This window comes from Hypanus sabinus, chromosome 23 (genome assembly GCF_030144855.1).
Source record: "Hypanus sabinus isolate sHypSab1 chromosome 23, sHypSab1.hap1, whole genome shotgun sequence".
Classification (NCBI taxonomy): domain Eukaryota; kingdom Metazoa; phylum Chordata; class Chondrichthyes; order Myliobatiformes; family Dasyatidae; genus Hypanus; species Hypanus sabinus.
Window position 1 is genome coordinate 46,312,524 of NC_082728.1, and position 17,163 is coordinate 46,329,686.

Sequence of the window (17,163 nt, forward strand, 5' to 3'; positions counted from 1 at the left end):
TTCCAGTATCAAGTCCTGGCTCCGATGTTCCAGTATCAAGTCCTGGCTCCGAGGTTCCAGTATCAAGTCCTGGCTCCGATGTTCCAGTAGGAAGTCCTGGCTCCGAGGTTGCAGTATCAAGTCCTGGCTCCGAGTTTCAAATATCAATTCCTGGCGCTGAGTTTCCAGTATCAAGTCCTGGCTCCGAGGTTCCAGTATTAAGTCCTGGCTCCGATGTTCCAGTAACAAGTCCTGGCTCCGAGGTTCCAGTATCAAGTACTGTCTCCGATGCTCCCGTAACAAGTCCTGGGTCCGAGGTTCCAGTATCAAGTCCTTGCTCTGAGGTTCCCGTATCAAGTCCAGGCTCTGAGTTTCAAACATCAAGTCCTGGCTACGAGGTTCCAGTATCAAGTCCTGGCTCCGAGGTTCAAATATCAAGTCCTAGCGCCGAGGTTCCAGTATCGTCCTGGCTCCGAGGTTCCAGTATCAAGTCCTGGCTCCGAGGTTCCAGTATCAAGTCCTGGCTCCGAGGTTCCAGTATCAAGTCCCGGCTCCGAGGTTCAGTATCAAGTCCCGGCTCCGAGGTTCCAGTATCAAGTCCTGGCTCCGAGGTTCCAGTATCAAGTTCTGGCTCCAAGGTTCCAGTATCAAGCCCTGGCTCCAAGTTTCAAACATCAAGTCCTGGCTACGAGGTTCCAGTATCGAGTCTTGGCTCCGAGGTTCCAGTATCGACTTCTGGCTCCGATGTTCCAGTAGCAAGTCCTGGCTCTGAGGTTCAAATATCAAGTCCTGGCTCTGAGCTTCTAATCTCAAGCCCTGACTCCGAGGTTCCAGTATCAAGAACTGGCTCCGAGGTTCCAGTATCAAGTCTTTGCTCTGAGGTTCCAGTATCAAGTCCTGGCTCCGAGGTTCCAGTATCATGTCCTGGCTCCGAGGTTCCAGTATCAAGTCCTGGCTCCGATGTTCCAGTAGCCAGACCTGTCTCCGAGGTTCCAGTATCAAGTCCTGGCTCCGATGTTCCAGTATCAAGTCCTGGCTCCGAGGTTCCAGTATCAAGTCCTGGCTCCGATGTTCCAGTAGGAAGTCCTGGCTCCGAGGTTGCAGTATCAACTCCTGGCTCCGAGGTTCCGGTATCATGTCCTGGCTCCGATGTTCCAGTAGCAAGTCCTGGCTCCGAGGATCCAGTATCAACTCCTGGCTCCGAGGTTCCAGTATCAAGTCCTGGCTCCGATGTTCCAGTAGCAAGTCCTGGCTCCGAGGTTCCAGTATCAAGTCCTGGCTCCGAGGTTCCAGTATCAAGTCCTGTCTCCGATGTTCCAGTAGCAAGTCCTGGCTCCGAGATTCCAGTATCAAGTCCTGGCTCCGAGGTTCCAGTATCAAGTCCTGGCTCCGATGTTCCCGTAGCAATCCTGGCTCCGATGTTCCAGTATCAAGTCCTGGCTCCGAGGTTCCAGTATCAAGTGCAGGCTCCAAGTTTCAAATATCAAGTCCTGGCTCTGAGGTTCAAATATCAAGTCCAGGCTCCGAGTTTCAAATATCAAGTCCTCACTCCGAGGTTCCAGTATCAAGTCCTGGCTCCGAGGTTCCAGTATCAAGTCCTGGCTCCGAGTTTCAAATATAAAGTCCAGGCTCCGAGTTTCAAATATCAAGTCCTGGCTCCGAGGTTCCAGTATCAAGTAGTGGCTCCGAGTTTCAAATATCAAGTCCAGGCTCCGATGTTCCAGTAGCAAGTCCTGGCTCCGAGGTTCCAGTATCAAGTCCAGGCTCCGAGACTCCAGTATCAAGTCCTGGCTCCGATGTTCCAGTAGCAAGTCCTGGCTCCGATGTTTCAGTATCAATTCCTGGCTCCGAGGTTCCAGTATCAAGTCCTGACTCCGAGGTTCCAGTAACAAGTCCTGGCTCCGAGGTTCCAGTATCAAGTCCTGGCTCCGAAGTTCCAGTAACAAGTCCTGGCTCCGAGGTTCCAGTATCAAGTCCTGTCTCCGATGTTCCAGTATCAAGTCCTGACTCCGAGGTTCAAATATCAAGTCCTGGCTCTGAGGTTCCATTATCAAGTCTAGGCTCCGAGTTTCAAATATCAAGCCCTGACTCCGAGGTTCCAGTATAAATTCCTGGCTATGAGTTTCCATTATCAAGTCCTGGCTCCGAGGTTCCAGTATCAAGTCCTGGCTCCGATGTTCCAGTAACAAGTCCTGGCTCCGAGGTTGCAGTATCAAGTCCTGGCTCCGAGGTTCCAGTATCAAGTCCTGTCTCCGATGCTCCAGTAACATGTCCTGGCTCCGAGGTTCCAGTATCAAGTCCTTGCTCTGAGGTTCCCGTATCAAGTCCAGGCTCTGAGTTTCAAACATCAAGTCCTGGCTACGAGGTTCCAGTATCAAGTCCTGGCTCCGTGGTTCAAATATCAAGTCCTAGCTCCGAGGTTCCAGTATCGTCCTGGCTCCGAGGTTCCAGTATCAAGTCCTGGCTCCGAGGTTCCAGTATCAAGTCCTGGCTCCGAGGTTCCAGTATCAAGTCCCGGCTCCGAGGTTCAGTATCAAGTCCCGGCTCCGAGGTTCCAGTATCAAGTCCTGGCTCCGAGGTTCCAGTATCAAGTCCTGGCTCCAAGGTTCCAGTATCAAGCCCTGGCTCCAAGTTTCAAACATCAAGTCCTGGTTACGAGGTTCCAGCATCCAGTCTTGGCTCCGAGGTTCCAGTATCGAATTCTGGCTCCGATGTTCCAGTAGCAAGTCCTGGCTCTGAGGTTCCAGTATCAAGTCCTGGCTCCGAGCTTCCAGTATCAAGTCCTGGCTCCGAGGTTCCAGTATCAAGTCCCGGCTCCGAGGTTCAGTATCAAGTCCCGGCTCCGAGGTTCCAGTATCAAGTCCTGGCTCCGAGGTTCCAGTATCATGTCCTGGCTCCAAGGTTCCAGTATCAAGCCCTGGCTCCAAGTTTCAAACATCAAGTCCTGGCTCTGAGGTTCAAATATCAAGTCCTGGCTCTGAGCTTCTAATCTCAAGCCCTGACTCCGAGGTTCCAGTATCAAGAACTGGCTCCGATGTTCCAGTAGCAAGTCCTGGCTCTGAGGTTCCAGTATCAAGTCCTGGCTCCGAGGTTCCAGTATCAAGTCCTGGCTCCGAGGTTCCAGTATCAAGTCCAGGCTCCGAGTTTCAAATATCAAGTCCTGGCTCTGAGGTTCAAATATGAAGTCCTGGCTCTGAGCTTCTAATCTCAAGCCCTGACTCCGAGGTTCCAGTATCAAGAACTGGCTCCGAGGTTCCAGTATCAAGTCCTTGCTCTGAGGTTCCAGTATCAAGTCCTGGCTCCGAGGATCCAGTATCAAGTCCTGGCTCCGAGGTTCCAGTATCAAGTCCTGGCTCCGATGTTCCAGTAGCAAGTCCTGTCTCCGAGGTTCCAGTATCAAGTCCAAGCTCCGAGTTTCAAATATCAAGTCCAGGCTCTGAGCTTCTAATATCAAGCCCTGACTCCGAGGTTCCAGTATCAAGAAATGGCTCCGAGGTTCCAGTATCAAGTCCTTGCTCTGAGTTTCCAGTATCAAGTCCAAGCTCCGAGTTTGAAATATCAAGTCCTGGCTCTGAGGTTCAAATATCAAGTCTTGGCTCCGAGGTTCCAATATCAAGTCCAGGCTCCGAGTTTCAAATATCAAGTCCTGGCTCTGAGGTTCCATTATCAAGTCCAGGCTCCGAGTTTCAAATATCAATTCCTGGCGCTGAGTTTCCAGTATCAAGTCCTGGCTCCGAGGTTCCAGTATTAAGTCCTGGCTCCGATGTTCCAGTAACAAGTCCTGGCTCCGAGGTTCCAGTATCAAGTACTGTCTCCGATGCTCCATTAACAAGTCCTGGGTCCGAGGTTCCAGTATCAAGAACTGGCTCCGAGGTTCCAGTATCAAGTCCTTGCTCTGAGGTTCCCGTATCAAGTCCAGGCTCTGAGTTTCAAACATCAAGTCCTGGCTACGAGGTTCCAGTATCAAGTCCTGGCTCCGAGGTTCAAATATCAAGTCCCGGCTCCGAGGTTCAGTATCAAGTCCCGGCTCCGAGGTTCCAGTATCAAGTCCTGGCTCCGAGGTTCCAGTATCAAGTCCTGGCTCCAAGGTTCCAGTATCAAGCCCTGGCTCCAAGTTTCAAACATCAAGTCCTGGCTACGAGGTTCCAGTATCGAGTCTTGGCTCCGAGGTTCCAGTATCGACTTCTGGCTCCGATGTTCCAGTAGCAAGTCCTGGCTCTGAGGTTCCAGTATCAAGTCCTGGCTCCGAGGTTCCAGTATCAAGTCCTGGCTCCAAGGTTCCAGTATCAAGTCCAGGCTCCGAGTTTGAAATATCAAGTCCTGGCTCTGAGGTTCAAATATCAAGTCCTGGCTCTGAGCTTCTAATCTCAAGCCCTGACTCCGAGGTTCCAGTATCAAGAACTGGCTCCGAGGTTCCAGTATCAAGTCCTTGCTCTGAGGTTCCAGTATCAAGTCCTGGCTCCGAGGTTCCAGTATCAAGTCCTGGCTCCGAGGTTCCAGTATCAAGTCCTGGCTCCGATGTTCCAGTAGCCAGTCCTGTCTCCGAGGTTCCAGTATCAAGTCCTGGCTCCGATGTTCCAGTATCAAGTCCTGGCTCCGAGGTTCCAGTATCAAGTCCTGGCTCCGAGGTTCCAGTATCAAGTACTGTCTCCGATGCTCCAGTAACAAGTCCTGGGTCCGAGGTTCCAGTATCAATTCCTTGCTCTGAGGTTCCCGTATCAAGTCCAGGCTCTGAGTTTCAAACATCAAGTCCTGGCTACGAGGTTCCAGTATCAAGTCCTGGCTCCGAGGTTCAAATATCAAGTCCTAGCTCCGAGGTTCCAGTATCGTCCTGGCTCCGAGGTGCCAGTATCAAGTCCTGGCTCCGAGGTTCCAGTATCAAGTCCTGGCTCCGAGGTTCCAGTATCAAGTCCCGGCTCCGAGGTTCAGTATCAAGTCCCGGCTCCGAGGTTCCAGTATCAAGTCCTGGCTCCGAGGTTCCAGTATCAAGTCCTGGCTCCAAGGTTCCAGTATCAAGCCCTGGCTCCAAGTTTCAAACATCAAGTCCTGGCTACGAGGTTCCAGTATCGAGTCTTGGCTCCGAGGTTCCAGTATCGACTTCTGGCTCCGATGTTCCAGTAGCAAGTCCTGGCTCTGAGGTTCCAGTATCAAGTCCTGGCTCCGAGGTTCCAGTATCAAGTCCTGGCTCCAAGGTTCCAGTATCAAGTCCAGGCTCCGAGTTTCAAATATCAAGTCCTGGCTCTGAGGTTCAAATATCAAGTCCTGGCTCTGAGCTTCTAATCTCAAGCCCTGACTCCGAGGTTCCAGTATCAAGAACTGGCTCCGAGGTTCCAGTATCAAGTCCTTGCTCTGAGGTTCCAGTATCAAGTCCTGGCTCCGAGGTTCCAGTATCAAGTCCTGGCTCCGAGGTTCCAGTATCAAGTCCTGGCTCCGATGTTCCAGTAGCCAGTCCTGTCTCCGAGGTTCCAGTATCAAGTCCTGGCTCCGATGTTCCAGTATCAAGTCCTGGCTCCGAGGTTCCAGTATCAAGTCCTGGCTCCGAGGTTCCAGTATCAAGTACTGTCTCCGATGCTCCAGTAACAAGTCCTGGGTCCGAGGTTCCAGTATCAATTCCTTGCTCTGAGGTTCCCGTATCAAGTCCAGGCTCTGAGTTTCAAACATCAAGTCCTGGCTACGAGGTTCCAGTATGAAGTCCTGGCTCCGAGGTTCAAATATCAAGTCCTAGCTCCGAGGTTCCAGTATCGTCCTGGCTCCGAGGTGCCAGTATCAAGTCCTGGCTCCGAGGTTCCAGTATCAAGTCCTGGCTCCGAGGTTCCAGTATCAAGTCCCGGCTCCGAGGTTCAGTATCAAGTCCCGGCTCCGAGGTTCCAGTATCAAGTCCTGGCTCCGAGGTTCCAGTATCAAGTCCTCGCTCCAAGGTTCCAGTATCAAGCCCTGGCTCCAAGTTTCAAACATCAAGTCCTGGCTACGAGGTTCCAGTATCGAGTCTTGGCTCCGAGGTTCCAGTATCGACTTCTGGCTCCGATGTTCCAGTAGCAAGTCCTGGCTCTGAGGTTCCAGTATCAAGTCCTGGCTCCGAGGTTCCAGTATCAAGTCCTGGCTCCAAGGTTCCAGTATCAAGTCCAGGCTCCGAGTTTCAAATATCAAGTCCTGGCTCTGAGGTTCAAATATCAAGTCCTGGCTCTGAGCTTCTAATCTCAAGCCCTGACTCCGAGGTTCCAGTATCAAGAACTGGCTCCGAGGTTCCAGTATCAAGTCCTTGCTCTGAGGTTCCAGTATCAAGTCCTGGCTCCGAGGTTCCAGTATCAAGTCCTGGCTCCGAGGTTCCAGTATCAAGTCCTGGCTCCGATGTTCCAGTAGCCAGTCCTGTCTCCGAGGTTCCAGTATCAAGTCCTGGCTCCGATGTTCCAGTATCAAGTCCTGGCTCCGAGGTTCCAGTATCAAGTCCTGGCTCCGATGTTCCAGTAGGAAGTCCTGGCTCCGAGTTTGCAGTATCAAGTCCTGGCTCCGAGTTTCAAATATCAATTCCTGGCGCTGAGTTTCCAGTATCAAGTCCTGGCTCCGAGGTTCCAGTATTAAGTCCTGGCTCCGATGTTCCAGTAACAAGTCCTGGCTCCGAGGTTCCAGTATCAAGTACTGTCTCCGATGCTCCCGTAACAAGTCCTGGGTCCGAGGTTCCAGTATCAAGTCCTTGCTCTGAGGTTCCCGTATCAAGTCCAGGCTCTGAGTTTCAAACATCAAGTCCTGGCTACGAGGTTCCAGTATCAAGTCCTGGCTCCGAGGTTCAAATATCAAGTCCTAGCGCCGAGGTTCCAGTATCGTCCTGGCTCCGAGGTTCCAGTATCAAGTCCTGGCTCCGAGGTTCCAGTATCAAGTCCTGGCTCCGAGGTTCCAGTATCAAGTCCCGGCTCCGAGGTTCAGTATCAAGTCCCGGCTCCGAGGTTCCAGTATCAAGTCCTGGCTCCGAGGTTCCAGTATCAAGTCCTGGCTCCAAGGTTCCAGTATCAAGCCCTGGCTCCAAGTTTCAAACATCAAGTCCTGGCTACGAGGTTCCAGTATCGAGTCTTGGCTCCGAGGTTCCAGTATCGACTTCTGGCTCCGATGTTCCAGTAGCAAGTCCTGGCTCTGAGGTTCAAATATCAAGTCCTGGCTCTGAGCTTCTAATCTCAAGCCCTGACTCCGAGGTTCCAGTATCAAGAACTGGCTCCGAGGTTCCAGTATCAAGTCCTTGCTCTGAGGTTCCAGTATCAAGTCCTGGCTCCGAGGTTCCAGTATCATGTCCTGGCTCCGAGGTTCCAGTAGCAAGTCCTGGCTCCGATGTTCCAGTAGCCAGTCCTGTCTCCGAGGTTCCAGTATCAAGTCCTGGCTCCGATGTTCCAGTAGGAAGTCCTGGCTCCGAGGTTGCAGTATCAACTCCTGGCTCCGAGGTTCCGGTATCAAGTCCTGGCTCCGAGGTTCCAGTATCAAGTCCTGTCTCCGATGTTCCAGTAGCAAGTCCTGGCTCCGAGATTCCAGTATCAAGTCCTGGCTCCGAGGTTCCAGTATCAAGTCCTGACTCCGAGGTTCAAATATCAAGTCCTGGCTCTGAGGTTCCATTATCAAGTCTAGGCTCCGAGTTTCAAATATCAAGCCCTGACTCCGAGGTTCCAGTATAAATTCCTGGCTCTGAGTTTCCATTATCAAGTCCTGGCTCCGAGGTTCCAGTATCAAGTCCTGGCTCCGATGTTCCAGTAACAAGTCCTGGCTCCGAGGTTGCAGTATCAAGTCCTGGCTCCGAGGTTCCAGTAAGAAGTCCTGGCTCCGAGGTTCCAGTATCAAGTCCTGTCTCCGATGCTCCAGTAACATGTCCTGGCTCCGAGGTTCCAGTATCAAGTCCTTGCTCTGAGGTTCCCGTATCAAGTCCAGGCTCTGAGTTTCAAACATCAAGTCCTGGCTACGAGGTTCCAGTATCAAGTCCTGGCTCCGTGGTTCAAATATCAAGTCCTAGCTCCGAGGTTCCAGTATCGTCCTGGCTCCGAGGTTCCAGTATCAAATCCTGGCTCCGAGGTTCCAGTATCAAGTCCTGGCTCCGAGGTTCCAGTATCAAGTCCCGGCTCCGAGGTTCAGTATCAAGTCCCGGCTCCGAGGTTCCAGTATCAAGTCCTGGCTCCGAGGTTCCAGTATCAAGTCCTGGCTCCAAGGTTCCAGTATCAAGCCCTGGCTCCAAGTTTCAAACATCAAGTCCTGGCTACGAGGTTCCAGCATCGAGTCTTGGCTCCGAGGTTCCAGTATCGAATTCTGGCTCCGATGTTCCAGTAGCAAGTCCTGGCTCTGAGGTTCCAGTATCAAGTCCTGGCTCCGAGGTTCCAGTATCAAGTCCTGGCTCCGAGGTTCCAGTATCAAGTCCAGGCTCCGAGTTTCAAATATCAAGTCCTGGCTCTGAGGTTCAAATATCAAGTCCTGGCTCTGAGCTTCTAATCTCAAGCCCTGACTCCGAGGTTCCAGTATCAAGAACTGGCTCCGAGGTTCCAGTATCAAGTCCTTGCTCTGAGGTTCCAGTATCAAGTCCTGGCTCCGAGGTTCCAGTATCAAGTCCTGGCTCCGAGGTTCCAGTATCAAGTCCTGGCTCCGATGTTCCAGTAGCAAGTCCTGTCTCCGAGGTTCCAGTATCAAGTCCTGGCTCCGATGTTCCAGTATCAAGTCCTGGCTCCGAGGTTCCAGTATCAAGTCATGGCTCCGATGCTCCAGTAGCAAGTCCTGGCTCCGAGGTTGCAGTATCAAGTCCTGGCTCCGAGGTTCCGGTATCAAGTCCTGGCTCCGATGTTCCAGTAGCAAGTCCTGGCTCCGAGGTTCCAGTATCAACTCCTGGCTCCGAGGTTCCAGTATCAAGTCCTGGCTCCGATGTTCCAGTAGCAAGTCCTGGCTCCGAGGTTCCAGTATCAAGTCCTGGCTCCGAGGTTCCAGTATCATGTCCTGGCTCCGATGTTCCAGTAGCAAGTCCTGGCTCCGAGATTCCAGTATCAAGTCCTGGCTCCGAGGTTCCAGTATCAAGTCCTGGCTCCGATTTTCCAGTAGCAAGTCCTGGCTCCGATGTTCCAGTATCAAGTCCTGGCTCCGAGGTTCCAGTATCAAGTCAAGGCTCCAGGTTTCAAATATCAAGTCCTGGCTCTGAGGTTCAAATATCAATTCCAGGCTCCGAGTTTCAAATATAAAGTCCAGGCTCCGAGTTTCAAATATTAAGTCCTGGCTCCGAGGTTCCAGTATCAAGTAGTGGCTCCGAGTTTCAAATATCAAGTCCAGGCTCCGATGTTCCAGTAGCAAGTCCTGGCTCCGAGGTTCCAGTATCAAGTCCAGGCTCCGAGCTTCCAGTATCAAGTCCTGGCTCCGATGTTCCAGTAGCAAGTCCTGGCTCCGATGTTCCATTATCAATTCCTGGCTCCGAGGTTCCAGTATCAAGTCCTGACTCCGAGGTTCCAGTAACAAGTCCTGGCTCCGAGTTTCCAATATCAAGTCCTGGCTCCGAGGTTCCAGTAACAAGTCCTGGCTCCGAGGTTCCAGTATCAAGTCCTGTCTCCGATGTTCCAGTATCAAGTCCTGACTCCGAGGTTCAAATATCAAGTCCTAGCTCCGAGGTTCCAGTTTCAAGTCCTGGCTCCGAGGTTCCAGTAACAAGTCCTGGCTCGGAGGATCCAGTATCAAGTCCTGTCTCCGATGTTCCAGTATCAAGTCCTAGCTCCGAGGTTCCAGTATGAAGTCCTGGCTCCGAGGTTCAGTATCATGTCCGGGCCCGGAGGTTCCAGTATCAATTCCTGGCTCCAAGGTTCCAGTATCAAGCCCTGGCTCCAAGTTTCAAACATCAAGTCCTGGCTACGAGGTTCCAGTATTGAATTCTGGCTCCGATGTTCCAGTAGCAAGTCCTGACTCCGAGGTTCCAGTAGCAAGTCCTGGCTCCGAGGTTCCAGTATCAAGTCCAGGCTCCGAGTTTCAAATAGCAAGTCCTGGCTCTGAGGTTCAAATATCCAGTCCAGGCTCTGAGCTTCTAATATCAAGCCCTGACTCCGAGGTTCCAGTATCAAGAACTGGCTCCGAGGTTCCAGTATCAAGTCCTTGCTCTGAGGTTCCAGTATCAAGTCCCGGCTCCGAGGTTCAGTATCAAGTCCCGGCTCCGAGGTTCCAGTATCAAGTCCTGGCTCCGAGGTTCCAGTATCAAGTCCTGGCTCCAAGGTTCCAGTATCAAGCCCTGGCTCCAAGTTTCAAACATCAAGTCCTGGCTACGAGGTTCCAGCATCGAGTCTTGGCTCCGAGGTTCCAGTATCGAATTCTGGCTCCGATGTTCCAGTAGCAAGTCCTGGCTCTGAGGTTCCAGTATCAAGTCCTGGCTCCGAGGTTCCAGTATCAAGTCCTGGCTCCGAGGTTCCAGTATCAAGTCCAGGCTCCGAGTTTCAAATATCAAGTCCTGGCTCTGAGGTTCAAATATCAAGTCCTGGCTCTGAGCTTCTAATCTCAAGCCCTGACTCCGAGGTTCCAGTATCAAGAACTGGCTCCGAGGTTCCAGTATCAAGTCCTTGCTCTGAGGTTCCAGTATCAAGTCCTGGCTCCGAGGTTCCAGTATCAAGTCCTGGCTCCGAGGTTCCAGTATCAAGTCCTGGCTCCGATGTTCCAGTAGCAAGTCCTGTCTCCGAGGTTCCAGTATCAAGTCCTGGCTCCGATGTTCCAGTATCAAGTCCTGGCTCCGAGGTTCCAGTATCAAGTCATGGCTCCGATGTTCCAGTAGCAAGTCCTGGCTCCGAGGTTGCAGTATCAAGTCCTGGCTCCGAGGTTCCGGTATCAAGTCCTGGCTCCGATGTTCCAGTAGCAAGTCCTGGCTCCGAGGTTCCAGTATCAACTCCTGGCTCCGAGGTTCCAGTATCAAGTCCTGGCTCCGATGTTCCAGTAGCAAGTCCTGGCTCCGAGGTTCCAGTATCAAGTCCTGGCTCCGAGGTTCCAGTATCATGTCCTGGCTCCGATGTTCCAGTAGCAAGTCCTGGCTCCGAGATTCCAGTATCAAGTCCTGGCTCCGAGGTTCCAGTATCAAGTCCTGGCTCCGATTTTCCAGTAGCAAGTCCTGGCTCCGATGTTCCAGTATCAAGTCCTGTCTCCGAGGTTCCAGTATCAAGTCAAGGCTCCAGGTTTCAAATATCAAGTCCTGGCTCTGAGGTTCAAATATCAATTCCAGGCTCCGAGTTTCAAATATAAAGTCCAGGCTCCGAGTTTCAAATATTAAGTCCTGGCTCCGAGGTTCCAGTATCAAGTAGTGGCTCCGAGTTTCAAATATCAAGTCCAGGCTCCGATGTTCCAGTAGCAAGTCCTGGCTCCGAGGTTCCAGTATCAAGTCCAGGCTCCGAGCTTCCAGTATCAAGTCCTGGCTCCGATGTTCCAGTAGCAAGTCCTGGCTCCGATGTTCCATTATCAATTCCTGGCTCCGAGGTTCCAGTATCAAGTCCTGACTCCGAGGTTCCAGTAACAAGTCCTGGCTCCGAGGTTCCAATATCAAGTCCTGGCTCCGAGGTTCCAGTAACAAGTCCTGGCTCCGAGGTTCCAGTATCAAGTCCTGTCTCCGATGTTCCAGTATCAAGTCCTGACTCCGAGGTTCAAATATCAAGTCCTAGCTCCGAGGTTCCAGTTTCAAGTCCTGGCTCCGAGGTTCCAGTAACAAGTCCTGGCTCGGAGGATCCAGTATCAAGTCCTGTCTCCGATGTTCCAGTATCAAGTCCTAGCTCCGAGGTTCCAGTATGAAGTCCTGGCTCCGAGGTTCAGTATCAAGTCCGGGCCCGGAGGTTCCAGTATCAATTCCTGGCTCCAAGGTTCCAGTATCAAGCCCTGGCTCCAAGTTTCAAACATCAAGTCCTGGCTACGAGGTTCCAGTATTGAATTCTGGCTCCGATGTTCCAGTAGCAAGTCCTGACTCCGAGGTTCCAGTAGCAAGTCCTGGCTCCGAGGTTCCAGTATCAAGTCCAGGCTCCGAGTTTCAAATAGCAAGTCCTGGCTCTGAGGTTCAAATATCCAGTCCAGGCTCTGAGCTTCTAATATCAAGCCCTGACTCCGAGGTTCCAGTATCAAGAACTGGCTCCGAGGTTCCAGTATCAAGTCCTTGCTCTGAGGTTCCAGTATCAAGTCCCGGCTCCGAGGTTCAGTATCAAGTCCCGGCTCCGAGTTTCCAGTATCAAGTCCTGGCTCCGAGGTTCCAGTATCAAGTCCTGGCTCCAAGGTTCCAGTATCAAGCCCTGGCTCCAAGTTTCAAACATCAAGTCCTGGCTACGAGGTTCCAGCATCGAGTCTTGGCTCCGTGGTTCCAGTATCGAATTCTGGCTCCGATGTTCCAGTAGCAAGTCCTGGCTCTGAGGTTCCAGTATCAAGTCCTGGCTCCGAGGTTCCAGTATCAAGTCCTGGCTCCGAGGTTCCAGTATCAAGTCCAGGCTCCGAGTTTCAAATATCAAGTCCTGGCTCTGAGGTTCAAATATCAAGTCCTGGCTCTGAGCTTCTAATCTCAAGCCCTGATTCCGAGGTTCCAGTATCAAGAACTGGCTCCGAGGTTCCAGTATCAAGTCCTTGCTCTGAGGTTCCAGTATCAAGTCCTGGCTCCGAGGTTCCAGTATCAAGTCCTGGCTCCGAGGTTCCAGTATCAAGTCCTGGCTCCGATGTTCCAGTAGCAAGTCCTGTCTCCGAGGTTCCAGTATCAAGTCCTGGCTCCGATGTTCCAGTATCAAGTCCTGGCTCCGAGGTTCCAGTATCAAGTCATGGCTCCGATGTTCCAGTAGCAAGTCCTGGCTCCGAGGTTGCAGTATCAAGTCCTGGCTCCGAGGTTCCGGTATCAAGTCCTGGCTCCGATGTTCCAGTAGCAAGTCCTGGCTCCGAGGTTCCAGTATCAACTCCTGGCTCCGAGGTTCCAGTATCAAGTCCTGGCTCCGATGTTCCAGTAGCAAGTCCTGGCTCCGAGGTTCCAGTATCAAGTCCTGGCTCCGAGGTTCCAGTATCATGTCCTGGCTCCGATGTTCCAGTAGCAAGTCCTGGCTCCGAGATTCCAGTATCAAGTCCTGGCTCCGAGGTTCCAGTATCAAGTCCTGGCTCCGATTTTCCAGTAGCAAGTCCTGGCTCCGATGTTCCAGTATCAAGTCCTGGCTCCGAGGTTCCAGTATCAAGTGAAGGCTCCAGGTTTGAAATATCAAGTCCTGGCTCTGAGGTTCAAATATCAATTCCAGGCTCCGAGTTTCAAATATAAAGTCCAGGCTCCGAGTTTCAAATATTAAGTCCTGGCTCCGAGGTTCCAGTATCAAGTACTGGCTCCGAGTTTCAAATATCAAGTCCAGGCTCCGATGTTCCAGTAGCAAGTCCTGGCTCCGAGGTTCCAGTATCAAGTCCAGGCTCCGAGCTTCCAGTATCAAGTCCTGGCTCCGATGTTCCAGTAGCAAGTCCTGGCTCCGATGTTCCATTATCAATTCCTGGCTCCGAGGTTCCAGTATCAAGTCCTGACTCCGAGGTTCCAGTAACAAGTCCTGGCTCCGAGGTTCCAATATCAAGTCCTGGCTCCGAGGTTCCAGTAACAAGTCCTGGCTCCGAGGTTCAGGTATCAAGTCCTGTCTCCGATGTTCCAGTATCAAGTCCTGACTCCGAGGTTCAAATATCAAGTCCTAGCTCCGAGGTTCCAGTTTTAAGTCCTGGCTCCGAGGTTCCAGTAACAAGTCCTGGCTCGGAGGATCCAGTATCAAGTCCTGTCTCCGATGTTCCAGTATCAAGTCCTAGCTCCGAGGTTCCAGTATGAAGTCCTGGCTCCGAGGTTCAGTATCAAGTCCGGGCCCGTAGGTTCCAGTATCAATTCCTGGCTCCAAGGTTCCAGTATCAAGCCCTGGCTCCAAGTTTCAAACATCAAGTCCTGGCTACGAGGTTCCAGTATTGAATTCTGGCTCCGATGTTCCAGTAGCAAGTCCTGACTCCAAGGTTCCAGTAGCAAGTCCTGGCTCCGAGGTTCCAGTATCAAATCCAGGCTCCGAGTTTCAAATAGCAAGTCCAGGCTCTGAGGTTCAAATATCAAGTCCAGGCTCTGAGCTTCTAATATCAAGCCCTGACTCCGAGGTTCCAGTATCAAGTCATGCCTCCGAGGTTCCAGTATCAAGTCCTTGCTCTGAGGTTCCAGTATTAAGTCCAAGCTCTGAGTTTCAAATATCAAGTCCTGGCTCTGAGGTTCAAATATCAAGTCTTGGCTCCGAGGTTCCAGTATCAAGTCCAGGCTCCGAGTTTCAAATATCAAGTCCTGGCTACGAGGTTCCAGTATTGAATTCTGGCTCCGATGTTCCAGTAGCAAGTCCTGACTCCGAGGTTCCAGTAGCAAGTCCTTGCTCTGAGGTTCCAGTATCAAGTCCAAGCTCCGAGTTTCAAATATCAAGTCCAGGCTCTGAGCTTCAAATATCAAGTCCAGGCTCTGAGCTTCTAATATCAAGCCCTGACTCCGAGGTTCCAGTATCAAGTCATGCCTCCGAGGTTCCAGTATCAAGTCCTTGCTCTGAGGTTCCAGTATTAAGTCCAAGCTCTGAGTTTCAAATATCAAGTCCTGGCTCTGAGGTTCAAATATCAAGTCTTGGCTCCGAGGTTCCAGTATCAAGTCCCGGCTCCGAGGTTCAGTATCAAGTCCCGGCTCCGAGGTTCCAGTATCAAGTCCTGGCTCCGAGGTTCCAGTATCAAGTCCTGGCTCCAAGGTTCCTGTATCAAGCCCTGGCTCCAAGTTTCAAACATCAAGTCCTGGCTACGAGGTTCCAGCATCGAGTCTTGGCTCCGAGGTTCCAGTATCGAATTCTGGCTCCGATGTTCCAGTAGCAAGTCCTGGCTCTGAGGTTCCAGTATCAAGTCCTGGCTCCGAGGTTCCAGTATCAAGTCCTGGCTCCGAGGTTCCAGTATCAAGTCCAGGCTCCGAGTTTCAAATATCAAGTCCTGGCTCTGAGGTTCAAATATCAAGTCCTGGCTCTGAGCTTCTAATCTCAAGCCCTGACTCCGAGGTTCCAGCATCAAGAACTGGCTCCGAGGTTCCAGTATCAAGTCCTTGCTCTGAGGTTCCAGTATCAAGTCCTGGCTGCGAGGTTCCAGTATCAAGTCCTGGCTCCGAGGTTCCAGTATCAAGTCCTGGCTCCGATGTTCCAGTAGCAAGTCCTGTCTCCGAGGTTCCAGTATCAAGTCCTGGCTCCGATGTTCCAGTATCAAGTCCTGGCTCCGAGGTTCCAGTATCAAGTCATGGCTCCGATGTTCCAGTAGCAAGTCCTGGCTCCGAGGTTGCAGTATCAAGACCTGGCTCCGAGGTTCCGGTATCAAGTCCTGGCTCCGATGTTCCAGTAGCAAGTCCTGGCTCCGAGGTTCCAGTATCAACTCCTGGCTCCGAGGTTCCAGTATCAAGTCCTGGCTCCGATGTTCCAGTAGCAAGTACTGGCTCCGAGGTTCCAGTATCAAGTCCTGGCTCCGAGGTTCCAGTATCATGTCCTGGCTCCGATGTTCCAGTAGCAAGTCCTGGCTCCGAGATTCCAGTATCAAGTCCTGGCTCCGAGGTTCCAGTATCAAGTCCTGGCTCCGATTTTCCAGTAGCAAGTCCTGGATCCGATGTTCCAGTATCAAGTCCTGGCTCCGAGGTTCCAGTATCAAGTCAAGGCTCCAGGTTTCAAATATCAAGTCCTGGCTCTGAGGTTCAAATATCAATTCCAGGCTCCGAGTTTCAAATATAAAGTCCAGGCTCCGAGTTTCAAATATTAAGTCCTGGCTCCGAGGTTCCAGTATCAAGTAGTGGCTCCGAGTTTCAAATATCAAGTCCAGGCTCCGATGTTCCAGTAGCAAGTCCTGGCTCCGAGGTTCCAGTATCAAGTCCAGGCTCCGAGCTTCCAGTATCAAGTCCTGGCTCCGATGTTCCAGTAGCAAGTCCTGGCTCCGATGTTCCATTATCAATTCCTGGCTCCGAGGTTCCAGTACCAAGTCCTGACTCCGAGGTTCCAGTAACAAGTCCTGGCTCCGAGGTTCCAATATCAAGTCCTGGCTCCGAGGTTCCAGTAACAAGTCCTGGCTCCGAGGTTCCAGTATCAAGTCCTGTCTCCTATGTTCCAGTAACAAGTCCTGACTCCGAGGTTCAAATATCAAGTCCTAGCTCCGAGGTTCCAGTTTCAAGTCCTGGCTCCGAGGTTCCAGTAACAAGTCCTGGCTCGGAGGATCCAGTATCAAGTCCTGTCTCCGATGTTCCAGTATCAAGTCCTAGCTCCGAGTTTCCAGTATGAAGTCCTGGCTCCGAGGTTCAGTATCAAGTCCGGGCCCGGAGGTTCCAGTATCAATTCCTGGCTCCAAGGTTCCAGTATCAAGCCCTGGCTCCAAGTTTCAAACATCAAGTCCTGGCTACGAGGTTCCAGTATTGAATTTTGGCTCCGATGTTCCAGTAGCAAGTCCTGACTCCGAGGTTCCAGTAGCAAGTCCTGGCTCCGAGGTTCCAGTATCAAGTCCAGGCTCCGAGTTTCAAATAGCAAGTCCTGGCTCTGAGGTTCAAATATCCAGTCCAGGCTCTGAGCTTCTAATATCAAGCCCTGACTCCGAGGTTCCAGTATCAAGAACTGGCTCCGAGGTTCCAGTATCAAGTCCTTGCTCTGAGGTTCCAGTATCAAGTCCAAGCTCCGAGTTTCAAATATCAAGTCCAGGCTCTGAGGTTCAAATATCAAGTCCAGGCTCTGAGCTTCTAATATCAAGCCCTGACTCCGAGGTTCCAGTATCAAGTCATGCCTCCGAGGTTCCAGTATCAAGTCCTTGCTCTGAGGTTCCAGTATTAAGTCCAAGCTCTGAGTTTCAAATATCAAGTCCTGGCTCTGAGGTTCAAATATCAAGTCTTGGCTCCGAGGTTCCAGTATCAAGTCCAGGCTCCGAGTTTCAAATATCAAGTCCTGGCTCTGAGGTTCAAATATCAAGTCCAGGCTCTGAGCTTCTAATATCAAGCCCTGACTCCGAGGTTCCAGTATCAAGAACTGGCTCCGAGGTTCCAGTATCAAGTCCTTGCTCTGAGGTTCCAGTATCAAGTCCAAGCTCCGAGTTTCAAATATCAAGTCCTGGCTCAGAATTTCAAATATCAAGTCCTGGCTCCGAGTTTCAAATATAAAGTCCTGGCTCCGAGTTTCCAATATCAAGTCCTGCCTCCGAGGTTCCAGTATCAAGTACAGA